At 41.9% G+C, this 20,416-nt stretch overlaps 1 protein-coding gene across 13 annotated transcripts in view; it reads right to left on the bottom strand.

Moving 5' to 3' along the window:
* Positions 1-6,376, bottom strand: part of LOC100999492 (liprin-beta-1) — a 173,626-nt gene extending 167,250 nt beyond the window's left edge. For 12 of the 13 annotated variants that reach the window (XM_009180439.3, XM_009180445.3, XM_009180442.3 and 9 more), the window contains exon 1: positions 3,335-3,582. The gene's annotated coding sequence lies outside the window, so the exon portion shown is untranslated. Of the gene's footprint in view, positions 1-3,334; positions 3,583-6,213 lie in introns of those variants that run through there. The other variant, XM_009180440.4, reaches the window with a different exon arrangement.
* Positions 6,377-20,416: the final 14,040 nt, after the last annotated feature.

Here is a 20,416-nt window from a genome sequence, read left to right as displayed (position 1 = left end):
CTTGAAGCGACGTTTCTTTAATAAAGAATCAAGACACAGACCCAAACATGAATGAATATGCATTCATTAATTCATTCCTTCATTCATTGTTTTGAAAAGGTAATTCAAACTAGGCCAGAGACATGTAATAACATCTTTGAAAAGACAGGCTGGGCACCCATGGCTCACTCCTGTAATCCTAGCCCTTTGGGAGGTTGAGGTGGGTTGACTGCTTGAACCCAGGAGTCCAAGATCAGCCTGAGCAACATGGCGAAAACCTGCCTCTACTAAAAATACAAAAATTAACTGGGCATGTTGGTGCATGACTGTAATCCCAGCGGAGGCTGAAGTGGGAGGATCATTTGAACCTGAGAGGCAGAGTCTACAGTGAACTCAGATTGCACCACTGCACTCCATCCAAGGTGACAGAGCGAGACCCTGTCTCAAAAAAGAAAAGGAAAAAAAAAGGCAGAGTGCTGAATAAGGTCTTCTTTCAGTTAACAGTTTGAAAATTATGCTGGTTTGGGATATAAATAAAAAGTTAATTTTAATGTAACAAATTATCAACATAATCTAAATTAACTTATACAAATGTTGTATGAATATGAAAGGTTTTAAAAGAAGTCAGCTAGTCAGCAACTGAGGGAAAAAGTACCTTGTTCTGATTTATCTCATGGTGGAACAGGGAGTAACAAAAAGACTATATAAACAGTTAATTAACTGTCCCTCAATGAACTTGTTCCCAAAAAATGTCAATGATGCCCTTGAAATTAGGCACCATTGATCTGGAACTTCAATGTGTCCCTGGATTTCAAATCAACATTTATTCATTAAGGCCTAATGACCTTAATTTTTATTTTATTTTATTTATTTATTTTTGAGATGGAGTTTCACTCTTGTTGCCCAAGCTGGAGTGCAATAATGAGATCTCAGCTCACTGCAACCTCCGCCTCCCAAGTTCAAGCGATTCTCTTGCCTCAGCCTCCCTCTCCTGCCTCAGCCTCCCAAGTAGCTGGGACTACAGGCGCCTGCCACCACACTCGGCAATTTGTTTGTATTTTTAGTAGAAACGGAGTTTCACCATGTTAGCCAGCCTGGTCTCGAACTCCTGACCTCAGGTGATCCACCTGCCTCAAGTGCTGGGATTACAGGCGTGAGCCACCGCACCTGGCCGACCTTAATTTTTAAAATTGCTCTTGGAAGTATGACAGTTGTGGGTCAAAAGTAATTTAACCAAAACCTGATCCTACCTTTCTCAATAACTCAAACATCTTTTAAGTATTCTGTGTTTTCCTCACCAGATCTGCCTCATAAACATGGACTGAGAAAGAGAAATATTGGTTTAAATTAAGTATGTAAAATTACTGCTATTACTCAAACTGTGAATCAAATTTAGAGTTTTGGTATATTCAAGTCCCTCAACTAGGACTAGTTTCTTGGAAAGAAAGTGTAAATCTGAATTTGGTACATAAGGATAACGTCCTAAAGATACTCTTCTCTACTTAACCGTCTGGCTTTTGCAGCCCCATCTTTTGGTATTACAAATGCAGTTGGAACACTATCAACCAAGGAACACTACACTGAGTTCACATTATCCCACTCCACAGCTCTATCCTACTGAAAAAGTACACTGGAAATATGGTATGTTTTATGTACTCCCCATAGAACATAAATAGAAAAGACTTGTTCACCATTATTGCAGAGCCATTTGCAATTTTTGTGTCTTAAGCCAAAATACAAACCAAAATTAAAATGTTCTTGTCTTTCCAATAAAGCAAATTTTCCTTTCTCAAAAAGCCTGCTATTTGTCCACCCTATTTAATTTTTCCAGGAACTAAGAACAATACAGACCCAGGTATGTCATAAACAACGGCACAACCAAACACTTCTTTCTAGTTCTGAAACCTAATGATCATCTGGCTAGAAAGATAGAGAACCCCATGGAGAGTCCTCTATCCCATTTCCTGACTTGGGTTTACTAGAGGTACTGTTGTGGCTTCTTTCTTTCTCCATCTCCTGGAAATGCTTTTTCCTTCAGGGGCCTGGGATATGGATTTTGACTCACAATGAAGTCCACTCCCATTTCCTCCAGACCTGGCAACAGTAGGATCCTCACTGCTAAGGAGGAACTTCGGTGAAAGAAAGGGGAAACTTGACTCAGGAGTCTCAGCGCTGACTTTTTTTTTTTTTTTTTTCCTTCCTGCTCCAGAAGAGAGCCTTAAAGCACTGATGAGAGGGTCCTGAATCAGTGTATGGAGTCAATTTCCCCGCCCCTTCGAGAAAGTCAATCACACCCAGTTAGTGACCAGGGCACACAAAATCTCCACACAGGAAAAAGACAGCGTTTGAAACAGGAAATAAACAAAAATCAGAATTCTGTTCTTTCACTTCTTAAAGTATCTTTTCACTTCTTAAAGTATCTTTTTCCTCCCGACAGGCAATTGCTTTCCCAAAATACCAAACTTGGACTTTGAAATCAAGTTCTCTTTCTATTGCTCTCCGCAGTTCTCACTGAAAGAAAGGATTTGTTTTGGTCCCACATGTTGAAAAATTCACGACTCTATAATTAAGAGTTTATATGCCACGCCTTCTACCGCATTTCCCTGTTAAAACTCCCTTCTCTAAAAGAGATCCCTGAAAACACAACTACCAGCCCACCTTTAAAGCAGCCACAGGAAACAGATCTGAAGATTCTCAGCAGCCATCCTAACCCCTCCAAATACAAAGTTGGCAGCTGAAGGGATTTCTCGGTTAAAATGAGCGAATACTAGTTGCAGTTTTAGAAGTGTGCCCCCAAGAGACGAGTTTTCCCACAAGCTCATAATTAATACACACCCCAAGTGAATTTCTCACATCCTGACTGGATTACACAAAAGGATATTTTACATTGATATATAAGAATAACATTGATATTCTTTTAATATATAATAGGCCACAAGGAGACAAAAAAATACAAAACTTTTTTTCTTTTCAACGAGCATAATTTTTGAGTCGATGATTCATAATTTTTTTGCGGCATTTTAAAATCCCCCAATATAGAGAGAGACACACCCCTCTGGTTGGGGTTCTCAGGTATTACTGGGAACCTAGGGTGTGGGGGTCTAAGGATACAGACAAGACCTAAACGTCCAATCCTGGAGTATTCTTCACGTACAAGCTCGGTCGGAGCCCCCGGAGTTAAGCCCTACCCTCCACCCCTACCACCCCCCAAAAGTGCCCGTTCCCATTGGGAAACAGGAGTGAGTTGCACAAGGAAATCGACCCGGGGAAGAGGAGGAGCAGCTGCAACAGCCAGCTGCAGCCACACAACGGTGCCACTTCCCTCCCGTCTCGTAGCGGAGCAAAACGCCCTTACCTGGGGGGTGGAGAGCCGCCGGCACTAGTTCCAAAAGTTCTCGTCCACCTCCTCTTGGAGTTCAAAGCCCCAACACTCCGGCCCGTCCGCCGGCTCGCAGCACACGAGTCCTTCCCCGTCCCTTCCCCACCCTGCCTGCACTACACCATGTCAGGAATCCGGGCAGGCACCGAGCTGGGAGCTGACATCACTCCCAGTTCAGGTACCTCCCCCTCCCACTGCCGCCCTTCTCTCCTCCCTCCCTGCAGGAATCAGCCAAAGAGAGTCAGCAGTGGGGCGGAGCCGGAGGCGCCTGCGCGCCCGCTGATTGGAGCCGGGGAACGTCACTCAGAGGAGTCCACTAATTTTATACATTCCTCGCTGAGCCAGACTAGGGCTGGAAGTGGGTGGATGGAAGAAAATGCTGCCCTTCCTGCTATCTCTAAGGAACGGAGATAATGCGATGGGGAAGAACCTGGCGGGTCGAGTTTTAGACTTTTCTTGTTGTAGTTACTGAGATTGCAGATCAGAAACGAAACTAACCCACGCGAACCCCCTTTTTAAGGAGAAACAATTGCCTCAGTGTCACGGGCACACGGGCATGTACGAGCCCGGCGGCGCGTGGTGTAGAAAATGGCTAGCTTTAAGCCATGCAAATAAAGGAAAACGTCAGCTCACCCTTCTGCCCTTTTATCCTGGGACTGCTGGGTGTTCCCTTAGACGGGGAATGTAGAGCTTCAAAAGCACTTCAGAAAGATTTGGAAGAGACTCCTGAAAACGGTGACCGAGCTTTGAATTGCTAAGTGGTGTTATCAGCCATGTGGCTGCTTTTGCTTTTAGCAATGAAAATCACACCCCACAAGCTTCTCGGGCAAGTAAAATTGAATCTCTGAAGCAAGAAAAATTTATTTACTCGTTTAAAGACCTTAAGGCTGCTGTTTTAATGCACACACTGAAAAGGGTGGAGGAAGGAGGGACCTCACAATTGAGTTCCACAAACCACATGAGAATAATTACTGTTGAATGGAACCAATTGTAGTGGCTGAGCTATCAATTAAGAATTAACTAACGTTTATCCTTGACAGATATCATGCGGTATAATCCCCTTGGCTGACAGAAGAGATTCTCAGAAGATGGTTCTTTCAAGGCAGATGCTACTTAGAGGCGGGACTGAATGGTGAAAAGCAGCTTTATTTGTGTGAGATATAGGTAGCATATAACCCACCATCTTCTAGAAATATAGTGAATTAATAACTTTCTTTTTTTCTCTTTTTTTTTTTAAAAAACAGCTCACTCTGTCACCCAGGCTGGAGTGCAGTGGCACGATCTGGCTCACAGCAACCTCCTCCTCCCGGGTTCAAGTGATTCTCCTGCTTCATCCTCCGAGTAGCTGGGACTACAGGCGCCCACCACCACACCCGGCTAATTTTTGTATTTTTAGTGGAGAGGGGTTTCTGCCATGCTGGCCAGGCTGGTCTCGAAATCCTGACCTCGAGTGATCCGCCTGCCTCTGCCTCACAAACTGCTGGGATTACAGGTGTGAGCCACCGCGCCAGGCTTCATTGTTTTTTGATGGATGACATGCCTTACATTTCACCGATCTGCCAAAAATTGTAGAGGGATGCACAGAATCCAGCATTGTGTCTTGTTTAATCTTCCCAATCATCCTGTAAATTGAGTGTTATTAGCCCTATTTTAACAGAAGGAATCAAAGGCTCAGCAAAGTTATGTAAGTAAATTTCTCCAGATCACCCGGAACTTGGATTGAAACCAAGGTCTATTTGACTCCAAAGCCATAGTTTTTCTTTCCATATCTCAAGTATTGAGTGTCCATAATTTATATTTTTTCAAACAATAGAATGCTACAAGAAATCCACAGGCTTGGGCCACTGCGCTCACAGACCTACTTTGTATCATTACCCTCTTGTTGCTTGTCAGGCCTGCACTATCCCAAACTCCTGACTTGAATTTCTGACTCCAGTTTCCCCCAATTCTAATTCTTTATCTGTACCACTACCAGATGAGTTTTCTAAAATGTTTGGTTTTGTCATCAACCTCTTCCCCTCTAAATCAGGTCCCCCTTTCCCGGCAATTCTTTTCTAGCCATTTAAAACTCTCCCTTATCTGGCTTCTACTTCCCTTTCCCAGCTTATCTCCTACTTCGCTCCCAGGAAACCCTCTCTGTAGTCAAAACAGGTCTACTCACAGATCCCTGCTTCATTCTCACCTTTCGGCCTAACCGGAATCCCCACTCATCTGTGTGTTAAGTCCCACCCTTCTCTCAAAGCCTAATTAAAGTCCTTGTCCTGTGCCAAGACTTAGCTGTGTGTTACAGCGGACAGAAAAAAAGGACTCAAGGTTCTTGGCCTGGCTCTGCCACTTACCTATTGGGTAACTTTGGGCAAGTCACTAAAACATCCATCCCTAATCTCAGTTACCTCCTCTTTAAAATAAGGCTGACAATACCTACGTTAAAGGTTGTTATAAGGATTGAGATTGTAGAGATGTGTAAACATGTGGTTATACATGTCCAGTTAAATGCCTTTCCTGCCTTCCCAAACTCTGAAGAGCAAGCATATTGCTTATAGGACCTCTTTATATTCCTTGTACCCAATTCAAGGAAAAGGCTCAATAAAAATACAGGGCGTGAGAAAATGGATCATTGTATCATTTCTATTCTCTTCCATTCTTTAAATGCACTGTGTCCCCAAATAATATCTCAGACAAAAACTAACTGTTTCTTCTTGTTCTTTTTTTCCGTCTCTCTCTATCTCTATCTTTTTATGCTTTGGCCAGAGCCCTTCCGTTCTCCCACACCCCTACCCACCATTTGTTCAACACCCTTAACTCCCTCAGATTACTTCTGGACCAACTACTTCACCTTTCTCTTAGCTACTCACCCTTCCCTGTCCCACAGTCAGGGACACAACTTGTCCATCAGTGTCTGTTGCCTGTCTTGCTCCCAGATGCCTTTAAACAGAGGCTGGGTGGCTACCAGCCATTCCTACAGCCCTAGTCAGGACGGCTGCATCCAGGCTCACATTCTTCCAAAACTACAGCCAGCCGCAGGAGATGGGGGAGGGAATGTCCCACCCCCACAGAGATGGCAGGATAGAAAAACAGGAAGTCGCCTCCCATCCTCTCTGCAGCTGGAGTGATAACAGCTGCCATCCAGAATCCAGAAAACAAAAGACTCAAAGGGAAGGCTGAAAACAGGCCAGGTTTGGAGCAGTAATGTTCAAGCTAGAGGTTACAGAGTGGGTGACGAAGGAACCAATGGTTGAGATTTCAGCCTCTTTCCCCCCGCTCTTTAACCAGAGTTACAGCTCTTTTATCTGCTCTACATTTAGGCTTCACTATGATACTTCATTTTTTGAAGACAGTGTAACCCTTAAATAAACATACTGAAATCACTGGCCTCTGGGTATCTTGGGGAAACTCCAAAAAAATCAGGATAGTGCAGCAGAAGCAACACAGGATGCCTGATGAGAAGGTAACCAGAACTTACTCACTATCCCGGCTCCTGGCTGGCTTAGTGCAAATGATTATTTATGATTCCTATGGTTTCAATGCTAATTTACTCTGTAGGTCTAGATATTTTCTGCCTAGTTATTCCTATGACCAGCCTTACCTTTGGTAACTTTTTGCCAAAGAGTACCACTATTGGGGGGTAGGGAGCAAGAGACACCGCAGAGCAGGAGTAAACTACTCAATTAGAACTTGAAATGGATCCTAAAAGTCATTTGATGCAACCACTATTAAAATGCAAGAAACCCTTCATCAACATTCCTTACAGGTAGCTTCCAGCCCCTGCTTGAACTCATCTGGCAACCAGTAACACACAAAGAAGCAAGCAGCCCACCATTAAAGATCTTTCTCATCTCCATCTGGATCCTGCTTTACTGACTTTCTCCCCAAAGACATCTGTCTTGTGTCCCATTTAATCCTCACAAACATCCTGTAAGTGTTACTAGCATCATTTTGACATGAGGAATCAAAGACTCTCCAGGGTTATACAAGTAAATTGCTCCAGATTGCCCAGAACTGGGATTGAAACCAAGGTCTAGGGGCCGAGCGCGATGGCTCATGCCTGTAATCCCAGCACTTTGGGAGGCCGAGGTGGGCGGATCACGAGGTCAGAAGATTGAGACCATCCTGGCCAACATGGTGAAACCCCATCTCTACTAAAAATACAAAAGTTAGCTGGGTGTGGTGGTGGACACCTGTAATTCCAGCTACTCGGGAGGCTGAGCCAGGACAATGGCTTGAACCCAGGAGGCGGAGGTTGCAGTGAGCCAAGATCGCGCCACTGCACTCCAGCCAGGTGACAGAGCAAGACTCCGTCTCAAAAAAAAAAAAAAAGAAAAGAAAAGAAAAAGAAAAGAAACCAAGGTCTGTTTGACTCCAAACCTATTTTGTCTTTCTATTTCTAAAGCATTGATTGTCCACAATTTACACTGTCACTTCTGCCCTTTGCAGTAACAGAACAAGCTGACTCTTTCTGTCACCCCATCCCCAAACCTGAGCAGGCATGAGGACATCTCCCCTACTTTGGATACGGATGCCATCAGAGGCTCACCCTACTCATCAAGTCCACGTCATTTGCCTGTCTGGGCTTTATAGGCTTCCAGGTGCAGCTCTCTAAAGCACAACCCTGATCACTCCTGACTCTAAAAACTTAAATGACTCTCCCTTTACCAAGGAACAAAACTCATCAGGCTTTCTTGACTAGTGTCCAAAAGCCTTCACATCCTTGCCCCCAACTTACCTTTCTGAACTTATTTTCCACTCTTCTTCATATCCCCACTGTGCATGAACTGCATGACTTTGCACCCATATTCCCTAATAATATGTCCTCACTGTGATTTTTGCCCGTTTCTACAAAAATCTACCTCACAGTGTGGTTGCAAGGATCTGACAGGATGTCATATGCAAGATGACAGAGCACCTTGCCTGACACATCATAGGTCATAAGCAAACATATTTTCCTCTTTCCTATGACATAAAACAATCGTACTGTTATTTTTATAGGTGCCTTATGTTCCTTTCTGGCTGCAAGTTTCTTACAGCCCTCAAGAACAGAATGCTAATTTAGTTCATCTTTACATCCTTTATAGGATCTAGAACCATGTTTTGTCCCATAGATATTGATTAAATATTCACCAAATGAATGAATGAATGAATGCTGTCTTTTGCTCATAACCTGCTATGGTCTAGGTCTTCAGAAGTTCAGGAATAACTTGACCAGACTGATCACAAAGGATCTGGGTGCCTCCAGTTGTTGTTATCCCAGTTACACTGCCAAACGCAGAGTGGGTTAAACACATGGTATAAATCATGAACCCAAATCCAAATGAAACAAGCTTAGCTTTAGAATTCCTTCTAAAGGAAATTACTGCTTATTCTGTCTGATCCTAAGCATGGCATTGGTGACAATCCAGACATTATTTTAATATCCTTTCATTGAATGCTAAGCCACTACCTAGCTCTCATCATTGACATCATTTCTGAATCTAGCCCTCCTCCCCATTCTCTTCTTGCTCACAGAGACAGGTTAGAAACAGGCACAATATCTTGCTCCAAGTGGGGAGTCTTATTTTAATCACTTCTTCCTTGCAACCCAGTTGTGCTGGTTATTCTCTGGTTACCCACCAGATACATCTAAACATCTAGTTACATTCAACTTACTCATTTTATTAGCCTATTTATAAGTTGAAAAAAATTTAATTAAAAATAAGGATAATTGGTTTTCATGGCCTTTGATTAATGTTCAACGAATGACTAAATTAAACAAATTAAATTCCCTTAAACAATTAACCTCATTACAAACTTCGTTAATTGAATCTCCTAAAAAGTATGTCTGGTTTCTGTATTCTGAGAGAGGTCAACAAGATAGGGAGCCAGCCTTTTCAATATACAGGAGCAATTTCTGTTTTTCATTGAATGCAGGTGATCTGCATAGTGTCTGCCCCAAGCAGCTCAAGCCTTTCTATAGCTGTCAAACCTTTGGGTGGGAGAGAACTGCCATCCTTCCTATCAACATGCACTGTGGATAGGCCTCTTCAAAGTCTTAGGAACATGCCCAGTAACAACAGAGCATTACTCAAAACCAGTAAGTCCCCCCCTTGATTTCCACCTGCCACAATATTAAATAGGGCTCAGTTTTCAAATAATATATCATGGCTCACTACTGATCAAAATTTACCCAACTTGACATTTCCTGGACCCGTGCCATATATGCAATTCCGAGGCTTCAGACTGATCCATTAATTTCTACTTCACTCACCTGTCACCTAGACAATCATTAATTTATTATCTCTTTAGTCTTTCCTAATATTTAACTAGAATTCTTTTACTTGACTAGAACTTACATTTTAAAATGGTGGGTTAACTTTAACCCAGACATTTCTGTCAAAGAAGACTAAGAGGAATAAATTTTAGCTAAAAACAGATGTAAGATGATGATGGAAAAATTGGTTTAAACAAATGCTTTCATTGAAGAAATTTTCCTGGCACGTTGAAACAAGTTGCTGATAAATCTTCAGGATACAGCATCTATCTCCCAAGTCCTATAAAAATTAGATTCTCTGCTACTTTCCCTTGCTCTTCCAGATTCTATCTTCAGAAATTCCTTTCCACTAAAGGATGCTGACTGTACAGCATCTGAATTGCCAGATAATTAGTACTGTGGTTTGTTAAACTAGCCAGGGTGTTAAGGAAGCAATGAGAAAGTATCCTAACTATCACTTTAGTATGTCTGTCTTTTTTTTTTTTTTTCTTGAGACAGTCTCACACTGTCGCCTGGGCTAGAGTGCAATGAAATGATCTCGGCTCACTGCAAACTCCGCCTCCTGGGTTCAAGCAATTCTGCTGCCTCAGCCTTCCGAGTAGCTGGGGTTACAGGCACCTGCCATCATGCCCAACTAATTTTTTTGTATTTTTAGTAGAGATGGGTGTCACCATGTTGGTCAGGCTGGTCCCGAACTCCAGACCTCGTGATTTGCCCACCTCTGCCTCCCAAAGCGCTGGGATTACAGGCGTGAGCCACCGTGCCCAGCCAGTATGTCTGTCTTTTAAAGGCTTTAAACCTCTTAATCTTACTTCACTTTAATTTCCATTTGACCCTATACGGTTTGAATTCTGAATTATACATTATGTAATAGCCATATTAGTGCCTTTTACATTCATTTCTGAAAAAAAGATCATCACCCATTTCTGAATAAAAGAAAGTGTAAGAGGCCGGGCATGGTGGCTCAAGTCTGTAATCCCAGCACTTTGGGAGGCCGAGATGGGCGGATCACAAGGGCAGGAGATCGAGACCATCCTGGCTAACATGGTGAAATCCCGTCTCTACTAAAAAACATACAAAAAACTAGCCGGGCGAGGTGGCGGGCGCCTGTAGTCCCAGCTACTCCGGAGGCTGAGGCAGGAGAATGGCATGAACCCGGGAGGCGGAGCTTGCAGTGAGCTGGGATCTGGCCACTGCACTCCAGCCTGGGCGACAGAGCGAGACTCCGTCTCAAAAAAAAAAAAAAAAAAAAAGAAAGTGTAAGGAATAGCACCTCTTCTTTGATGAAATTAAGTGTGTGCTCTGAATTATAAGACCCAGCATCATTTGACAATTTCAAGCTTCAGTTTTTTCATCTGTGATCGGGATGGCGTTAAAGCAAACAAACTAAAAAAGGGTGTTCCATGAAACCCTGACGCTGCTAACTCCACAACTTCCTTCTGAGAGTCTGAAATGACTCTCTACACCCAGGATTCCCCAGCGACCTTCCTACCACCCTTCAATAGCACTGATTGAAGCACGGATTCCCACCTGAATGAAGATAGCCAGCTATAAACTTGTCAATGGCCTGGGGCAAACAGGCACAGGAACTGTTCGGCAGAGGTCTATACTGAACAACCACTAACTGGGCCGTGTATATCTTCCCTCAAGACATTTAATATGACACACCAAATATGTCTAGAAAACCAGACCATAGAGTAGAGCAGAAGCAAGGAGGCACATGAAATAAAGGCCATATACAGAATGAATAAAGGTCATGCACAGAATAGTAAGTAAAAGCATGAGGTCTAGAAGATGAAATCAGAAGAAAGTAGACAGGAGCTGAAGTAAAACATACAGCAGAAAAGGGAGTAGGTGCTGAGAGTCACACCTAGAAAAAGTAGTAGTCAGGAGCCATGAGGCAGTGGATGCCACAGGGATGGTGGACACTACTGAAGGAATCAAAAATAGGACAGCAATAATTAAAATGGTAATGATGATAGCGAACATATGCCGATTTTTATGTGCCAGGTATTACAGGTTGAGCATTTCTAATCTGAAAATCCGAAATTCAAAATGCACCAAAATCTGAAATTTTGAGTGCCAACATGATGGTCAAAGGAAATGTCCATTGGAGCAATCTGAATTTCAGATGTTTAGATTAGGGATGCTGGCAAGTGACTTACAAGAACCTGTAAGTAAAATCCAAATATTCCAAAATCTGAAAAAAAAAAAATTTGAAATCCTAAACACTTCTGGTCCCAAGCAGTTCAGATAAGGGAGACTCAACTTGTATTTTAAATGCCTTTAAATATATTACCTTCAACCCTGTTTCCACTTTACAGATGAGAAAACCCAGCCACAGAGAGCTTAAGTAACTTGCCCAAGGTCACATAACTAGGAAGTAGCAGAATACAACCGAGTTTGGCAGTAGAGGCTGTGCTGAGAGAAGCTCAGCTGTAAGAATGATAGACTCATAGATTCATTCTGGAATCCTGGACTGTGCTCCAGTTCTCATGAGGCTTGACGGTTCAGTGGTTTTCCTGCATTTCCTTCCTTGCTCAGGTAGTCTTACACTAAATTTCTATCACCTGAGGTAATCTGAATACTTTTAATGCCTTACTACTTGAAAGCGCTTAACGAATGCTGTGACTTTAAACGAGACAATAAATGTGAGAGCATTTTACTTTCCCTGAAAAAAATAGAGCAAAGTGAAGTGTTTTTATTCTGAAATGAGGTGAAAGTTCTAATATATAATCTGGTAATCAAGATTAAGTTTGTCTCTAAATCATGTAACATTGTGACATTACTTTAGGTCAACCTCAGTCTGTCTTGGTGGTATATTTTTGCCACACATTGCGGGAATTTTAGAATGTATTAGTTTACAACATATAATTATCTTTGCATATTAATTAAATATCATTATATTAATTACATGGCTCTGTCCTACTTCATTCCTTCCCTAAGCAACTAGCGTGAAGAAGCTATGATTACAGGGGCAATGAACAAAGGGCCAAAAGAAAAGAAACTTGAACATTGTTTTATCTTTCAACAGCCTCTTGTATCAGCAGCCAGATCACTTAGGGTCTTGAAGGAGTTTAGATTTATTTATTTTAACTGTAATGAGAACAGAGTCAGGGCATAGCATATCTCATGTTACTAAACAAAAATGGAAACAAAAACAAACAAAAAAAACAGGCCGGGCATGGTGGCTCATGCCTGTAATCCCAGCACTTTGGGAGGCCAAGGCAGGCGGATCACGAGGTCAAGAGTTTGAGACCAGCCTGACCGGCCTGACCAACATGGTGAAACCCATCTCTATTAAAAATACAAAAATTAGCCGAGCATGGTGGCGCACACCTGTAATCCCAGCTACTCAGGAGACTGAGGCAGGAGAATCGCTCAAACCCAGGAGGCGGAGGTTGCAGTGAACCTAGATCATGCCATTCCACTCCAGCCTGGGCAATAGAGTGAGACTCCGTCTCAAAACAAACAAACAAACAAAAACTTCCTTCAATCAACCCTATTTTACTTTTATTGAGTTACATTTATGAGAGTACCCGGTAGTATAAGGAAAGATGCTGCTTCTTACAGGACTGGTCTGTAAAGCTCTGAGCTTTCTTATCAAAAGGGCAATCAATGGATATTGTGACTTAGTGATTCCATCTGTTACCCACACAACAGTTAGATTTGGTTACAGGGCAGGTGTTAACCCAATGGCTACAACCAAGGAGGATTTAATAAGGATATTTTAAAAATTAATGTAACACATAAGGAAAACAGGACTAGTTCTCAAAGTATTGTCTCTCTGAGCTGGGGGCTGAGCCAGGTTTTATAACCATAGGGTAATGAGGTGTGATCGAATTGGATCTTGCAATGAGGTAATGTCGGGAGGCATGATCTGACTGCATCCTGCCATGGGGACACCAGAACTCGATTTGATTGGATCCTGGATCTGGCCATGAGGTGTCCATTTCTCAATTCAGTCTCCAATCCTCCTTCAGAGCATTTAAGTTCCCCCTATTGTTGCGCATTTGGTTCATCTGGGCACGCTCTGGTTACATGACCTGACGTCTGTTGAGACAGAAAAACAGCTCATTACATGAAAGTTGAACTCGATTCTTCTGGGGTGGCTACACATCATCATGTTAACAAGGAAAAGAGTTGGACCCTGGATTCAACCCCCTTTTGGGAGAGGTTGAATTGCAAAGAAGAACCACTAAAATTTCTTTTGTTCACTATGCTATGAAATCCACCAAAACACCAGCAGAATATTTAGTTAGAACTTTGTTTTATACTAAAAATTATTGCCATATCATATTATTGTTTGAAAAAGCTTTCGTGGGGCCGGGCGCGGTGGCTGAAGCCTGTAATCCCAGCACTTTGGGAGGCCGAGACGGGCGGATCACGAGGTCAGGAGATCGAGACCATCCTGGCTAACACGGTGAAACCCCGTCTCTACTAAAATACAAAAAAAATTAGCCGGGCGAGGTGGCGGGCGCCTGTAGTCCCAGCTACTCGGGAGGCTGAGGCAGGAGAATGGCGTGAACCCGGGAGGCGGGGCTTGCAGTGAGCTGAGATCCGGCCACTGCACTCCAGCCTGGGTAACAGAGCCAGACTCCGTCTCAAAAAAAAAAAAAAAAAGAAAAGAAAAAGCTTTCGTGTTGGGTATTTTATTCCAATCCATTCAACCTCCTGGCTTCTAAATTATTTTAGAAGATAATAAATATGTCAAATAAAATAATTGCCTCCTTTCAAAATGTCACTCAAAATCCTCTGGCTTTCTTTACCTTCTAATGTGGATTCATCTTATAAGGATCAGCTTTATTTATTTTGTCCTATTTTAGACATCAGTGTTGTGTTCAGTTGACTTCTAAAGCTTTATTTATTTATAGAATAAAAGAGTCATATGTGTGGAAATAATAACACTTTTGTCAGAAAGTCAGGTGACAACACGGAGGCTCTGGAGTCCAAATGCCACTTGCAGTGGAGCATACTTCCTGGGTAGCAGACAAGAGAGAAGGAGAAGAAAGAAGTCACTTGCCCTGGAGCAGAGACCCTCAGACTATAAGCAAGCACATCATCAAACAATCTGCATTATTCACCCCAGCAGAATCTCTCAGCTTTAAAATAGCCATGCTGTCTCCTCCCCAACCCCACTCTCTCTTCCCACTGACTAATGGCTCATTGACCATAAATGGAGAAAAAGAAAACAAACTATTCTTTCTTGTAATCCTGGAACTCAACCCAGGCGTGACAATTAATGTCAAATTTTGAACACCTTTCTGGGTTGCCCTTTCGTGTACTCTGAGAGCTTAGTCCTAGAATCTGATTTAATCTTCCCAGCAGCCCTAAAAGTAAGTGCAATTACTATCCCCACTTTCCAGATGACAAAACTGAGGCCTAGAACCAGAATCGGCTCCATGGGTGGGTGACATGTGCAGTTGCACGGGGTTGCTTAGGGCAGTCCCCACACTTGGTTTAATGCTTGACTGTTGCTGTCTTGAAATTCTTAGTAACTTTTTAATAAGGGACCCCACATTTTCGCTTATGCTGGACCCTGAAAATTATGTCACTTCTCCTGCCTAGAAGGGTTAAGTAACTTTCCTGAGGTCCCTGGATTAGTTTGCTTGGGTTGCCATAACAAAGTCCCACAGGTCAGGTGCCATAAACAACAGAAATATATATTCTCACAGCTCTGAAAGCCAGCAGTCCAAGATCAGTGTCAACGCAGGTGGCACCTTCTTCTGAAGCCTCCCTTCTTGTCTAGTGGATGGCTGCCTTCTGTCTGTCACTTCACATGGTCTTTGGGATGAAGGCCCACCCTCATGATTTCATTTTAAATTAATTACCTATTTAGTTGTCATTTCATAATTCTATTTGTAATAAAAATGGAAAACTAACAAAAATAAAGAATAAAAAAACTTACTCAAGTCAATGTAGCTAGTATGTCATAGGACTGGTTTGTCTACCTTGAAAGCTAATGTAATTTCACTACATCAGACATTTCTTTAGAAAAATATGAGAAAGGTACATTTTCAAACTTAATAACTTTAATGAAACTGTATAAGAATGTCTCCAACAGTAGCAGAGAAAAACAGAGTATTTTATCTTTTGGTGGACAACTATCTAGGCAAGTCTAACACACTTTAAGTCTAAAGACTGAAATATATGTGATACATATATATCTTAAATTATATATGCCTTTATCTTCATTCATTATTTCCCCTAAATCATTGTATGGCTTTTTGACGACATTATGAATTAGATTATTCAGGTGCTCAGCCAACTTTCTCACAGTGTTTTCGTTTATGTAGCATTTGGATGGATGTATTATCACCATTCTTTCTTCCTAATGTCTCATGATAACTCAGGCTACGTTGTGGATTTTACGCTGGCATGAAATTCAGCTATTATAAATCTGAGCTATTCACTCAGTAACCTTAATGTGGAGGCAAAGATGCTAACTGATCACTTGTGTAATGATCTGCTGCATTCATTCTCCGTGATCCATTTGTTTCACTCCTAAAACCAAAATCTTTTTTTTTAAAAAAGGAATCATTTGACACTAGCCAATGTTGAATTTCAGCTTTGCAGTTTTCTGTGATTTGAGATGGTATAAAATACACAATGAAGGGTTATTAACAATAAATCAAACATCTTAAAAATAAAAATAAAAAATAAAATTTAAATTAATTACCTCTTTAAAGACCCTATCTCCAAATACATTCACATCCCAGGGGTTAGGGCTTCCACATATGAATCTGGCAGTGACACAGTTCTGCTCATAACCCACAGCTACTAAGTGGAAGAACCAGTACGCTTTTTTCCCTTCACTATGCTCTATTTGTCTTCATGAAATACCAGTGTGTGTATGTAAGAGCAGCTCTTCTTATCACTGGTTGGAGAAGCAGAGGCACAGAATGGTCACTACTTGCTATTGTGAACAAAATGGCAATACAGGGAATATGTTACTGACAGTCCTGGGACTAAATCTCAGCTCTCTTGGTGCTACATCTACTGCTAGGCCAGTATTGCTTTTCACAACCTACACACACAGACACGGATGCCAGAAAAAACTGTAACTGTGTCTCTCTACAATTATAGGTTCTTGGGCTGTCTGCCTTTGGTAGATTTCAAAATAGCACAGTTGATTCTGTTTCAAGCCAGGGAGAAAAAACATCATTACTCTTCTACTCACAAGCATACAAAGACACCTCTGTGGAATGAATCCAGCATACTGTAGCCTAGCCTCTTTATCTCATTCTTGGCTGGCTCCAAGTATGACCAGTGAGCGGTGAGAAGAAAGTCTGCTGAGATAACCAAGGATTAAGGTAACTCATTTAAGTGATAAAACAGGAAACTCACTTCCAGTTTGGACCTAGGTTGCATTTTAATGTGAACAGATCTGGAGTCTGGACTGAAGACTTGGAGTCTTACAATTATATTAAGTGACAAGGAAGGGAGGAAAGAAATTTCTTTCTAAGAGTTCTTGGGTGAGAGCTGAGCAGTGAGAAGCATTTGTTATGTTGTGGCTCTTGAGTGCTGTGGAGCTGTGGAACTGTGGAGCGCGATGGGTGGCAGATTGTATTCTGGTCCTAGTCCTGGCTCTGACACTAACATTGGGCAATTGACTTTACCTCTCCAAACCTTAGTCTCTTTTCTGCAACATGATGCTTTCAAGTCCTATTTTCTCTCTCAAGTTCGGTGCGACCAGTGTGGTGTAGTAAGTGTTCTTTGTACAAACAGGAGAGCATGACATACAATTTTTCATTTAAATTCAGTTCCCAGTTATTGTAATGTGATATTTTATAATATATTACTTTAAAATAATTTTCCCTTATGATTAAAACATTGTGCATCAGTGGGGAAGCCAGACAATACCTTGACCAGGTGATCAAAATTAACATCACCAATGAGGGACATATGGACTTTGTATGCCTCCGGAGATGACATCCTGAAAAGAATACACCACCACTTGGGTAACATTCTGGCCAAAAATGTGTAATCTCTATCTAATCCTGAATAAGCATCAAACAAACCCAAATTGATAAACATTCTGTAAAATAATTGGCCTACTCTTAGAACATGTCAGGGGCATGAAAGACAAAGAAAGGTTGAGAAAGTCATCCAGGTAAAAAGACATTACAAAGACTTGACAAGATTCCTAATACAAGATCCTAAACTAGATCCTACATGGAAAAGAATTTCTATAAAGACAGTGTTGGGACAATTGACAAAATTAGAATATAGGTGGTAGATTGAAGTAATGTATCAATGTTAAATTCCCTAAATTTTATAACCATACCATTGATCTGTAAGATAATATTTTTTGTTCTTAGGATATATACTTTCAAGTATTATAAAGAAAAGAGAATGGCAACATAGCAAAGACCCTGTATCCACAAAAAAAGAAAAGAAAAGAAAATTAGCACAGTGTGGTGACCTGTAGTCCTGCTACTCAGAAGGCTGAAACAAGAGGATTGCTTGATCCCAGGAGGTAGAAGCTGCAGTGAGCCATGATTGCACCACCGCCCTCCAGCCTGGGTGACAGAGACTCTGTCTTTAAAAAAAGAGAAAGAGAGAGAGAGAGAATGATACATGCAGACTTTCAAATGACTCAGGACAAACTATAGAGACAGGGAAATTAATGAAGCACATGTGGTAAATGTTAAATATCCGTGAATCTGCATAGTGTATACAGGAATTTCTCATTCTATTCTTGCAAATTTTCTGTTAATTGTAAGAATACTTTTTAATAAAAAGGATTTTAAAAAGTTAATCCTGGCATGATGGCTCATACTTGTAATTCCAGCACTTTGGGAGGCCAATGCAGGTGGACCACTTAAGCCCAGGAGTTCCAGACCAGTCTGGGCAACATAGTGAGACCTCATCTCTAAAACAAATTTTAACAATGTGCCAAGCACAGTGACATGTGCCTGAGGTCCCAGCTACACAGGAGGCTAAGGTGGGAGGGATCGCTTGAGCCTGGGAGGCTGAGTTGGGAGGGATCACTTGAGCTTGGGAAATCAAGGCTGCGATGAGACATGATCATGCCACTGCACTCCAGCCTGGGCAACAGAGAGAGACCCCGTCTCAAAATAAATAAATAAAGTTAAAACATGTTCACTGCATACATTTTTCTGAAGAAGAAAAGTCACTTACAATCCTACAATCCAGAGGTGACTGTTCACTGTTTGTGTGTATTCTATTTCTCTGGAAGAATGAGATCTTTGGTGACAACTGAGCAGCATGAGCGTTTGTTGTGCTTCAGCTCACAGGTGCAGTGGAGGGGGAAAGAGGCAGATCAGTCCCAGTTATTCGTTCGTTGGGTCCTGTAATCTAGTCTGATCAGTGGTTCCCAAGAGGAAGTCCCAGCCGGGAGATTCTGGGAAAGATTTTCTCCCATTCTTTCCTTCTGTTGCATGTTGTGTTGCATAAAGATGTTTGGAGCCATGGCAGCCACCTTGGGACTGTGATGGAAGAGCCAAGAGAATGGAAGAAATGGTGACTCAGAGCAGTGACACCATTGAGCTGCTCAACTAACCAACCCTGGAACCACCCTCGCTGTGGATATTTTGCCACATGAGATAATAAGTCTCCTTATTCTTCAAGCCAATGTAATTTAGGTATCCTGTTACAGATAAAAGCATCTCAACTGTTAACCCTCTACTTTTATAGAAGTTACTGCAACCACTTGCTTTACTTGTTTATCAACACATGCAGCAAAAGCCCTTCCAAAGGAAAAAAAGTCATGAGACAAAATCTGATTTTTGAGCATATGGCAGTCGCACCAGCCAGAAGCTATTGGGACAGGCAGTATGAGCTGCTACCCAGAAGGTGGGAAAGGAAGCCAACATCACTCTCTGGTGTGGAGAGGCCTTCAGTACTAGAAAAAGTAACTGGACTTTAGTCTTGCTCTGCCTTCCAGAGAGGATTCAATTTGGGGATGAAATGGAGAAAGCAGAAAACGCTGTAGCCCCTGAAGTAGCTCACGTCCAAGCTGGGTGGGGAGTGGGGCCATTGGCCATTCCTTGCCTATGTCAATGACCTTTGCATCTATATTGCTTCTGGGAACAGTGGTCAGTGGCAGAGATGACGCCAGAAATGGCCAGGGTTGCAGGTGGTTTCCAAAACCTGTAGCACAAGTGAAAGCTGCACTTGATATTGAATAAATGTTAGTTCATTGATTCATTAATAATTTTTGTTTGCTTGCTTGTTTTAGAGACAGGATCTCAGTCCGTCACTGAGGCTGAGTGCAGTGGCACAATCATAGCTCACTGCGGCCTTGAACTCCTGGGCTTAAATGAGCCTCTCACCTCAGCCTTCTGAGTAGGTAGGACTACATGTGCCTGCCTTCATTCTCAGCAGATCATTCATAAATATTTTGTGAACATTTACTACCTTCTAAGTAGTGTGCTATATGCTAAATATGCAGGGTTCCTGCTTTCACAGAACATACAGTCCAATTTGGGGAGGCTGCATGTCACTTGAAAAGGACAGAGATATTGCAGCCAGATAAATCTAGATTCAAATCCTGACACTACCTTTTATAGTGGGACTCTAAACAAGTTGCTATCCTCTGTGCCTCAATTACCTCATGTATAAAAATGAGAATAATGATAACACCTGGCTTATAAAATAATTGTCAGGATTAAATCATAAAATGTCCTTAAAGTGCTTAACACAGTGCATGGACTATACTAATATTTTTAAAGCAACATGACTGTTGTCAGTTATTACATATTATTGTTATGGGTGTATCCGGCCCATTTCCTCCCTCCTGGTTACCTACCCCTTTAAACCTTGACTCCTTCATCCTGGGTACAACTTAT

Source organism: Papio anubis, chromosome 9 (genome assembly GCF_008728515.1).
Source record: "Papio anubis isolate 15944 chromosome 9, Panubis1.0, whole genome shotgun sequence".
NCBI classification, from domain to species: domain Eukaryota; kingdom Metazoa; phylum Chordata; class Mammalia; order Primates; family Cercopithecidae; genus Papio; species Papio anubis.
This window is presented reverse-complemented; position numbering and strand designations above follow the sequence as displayed.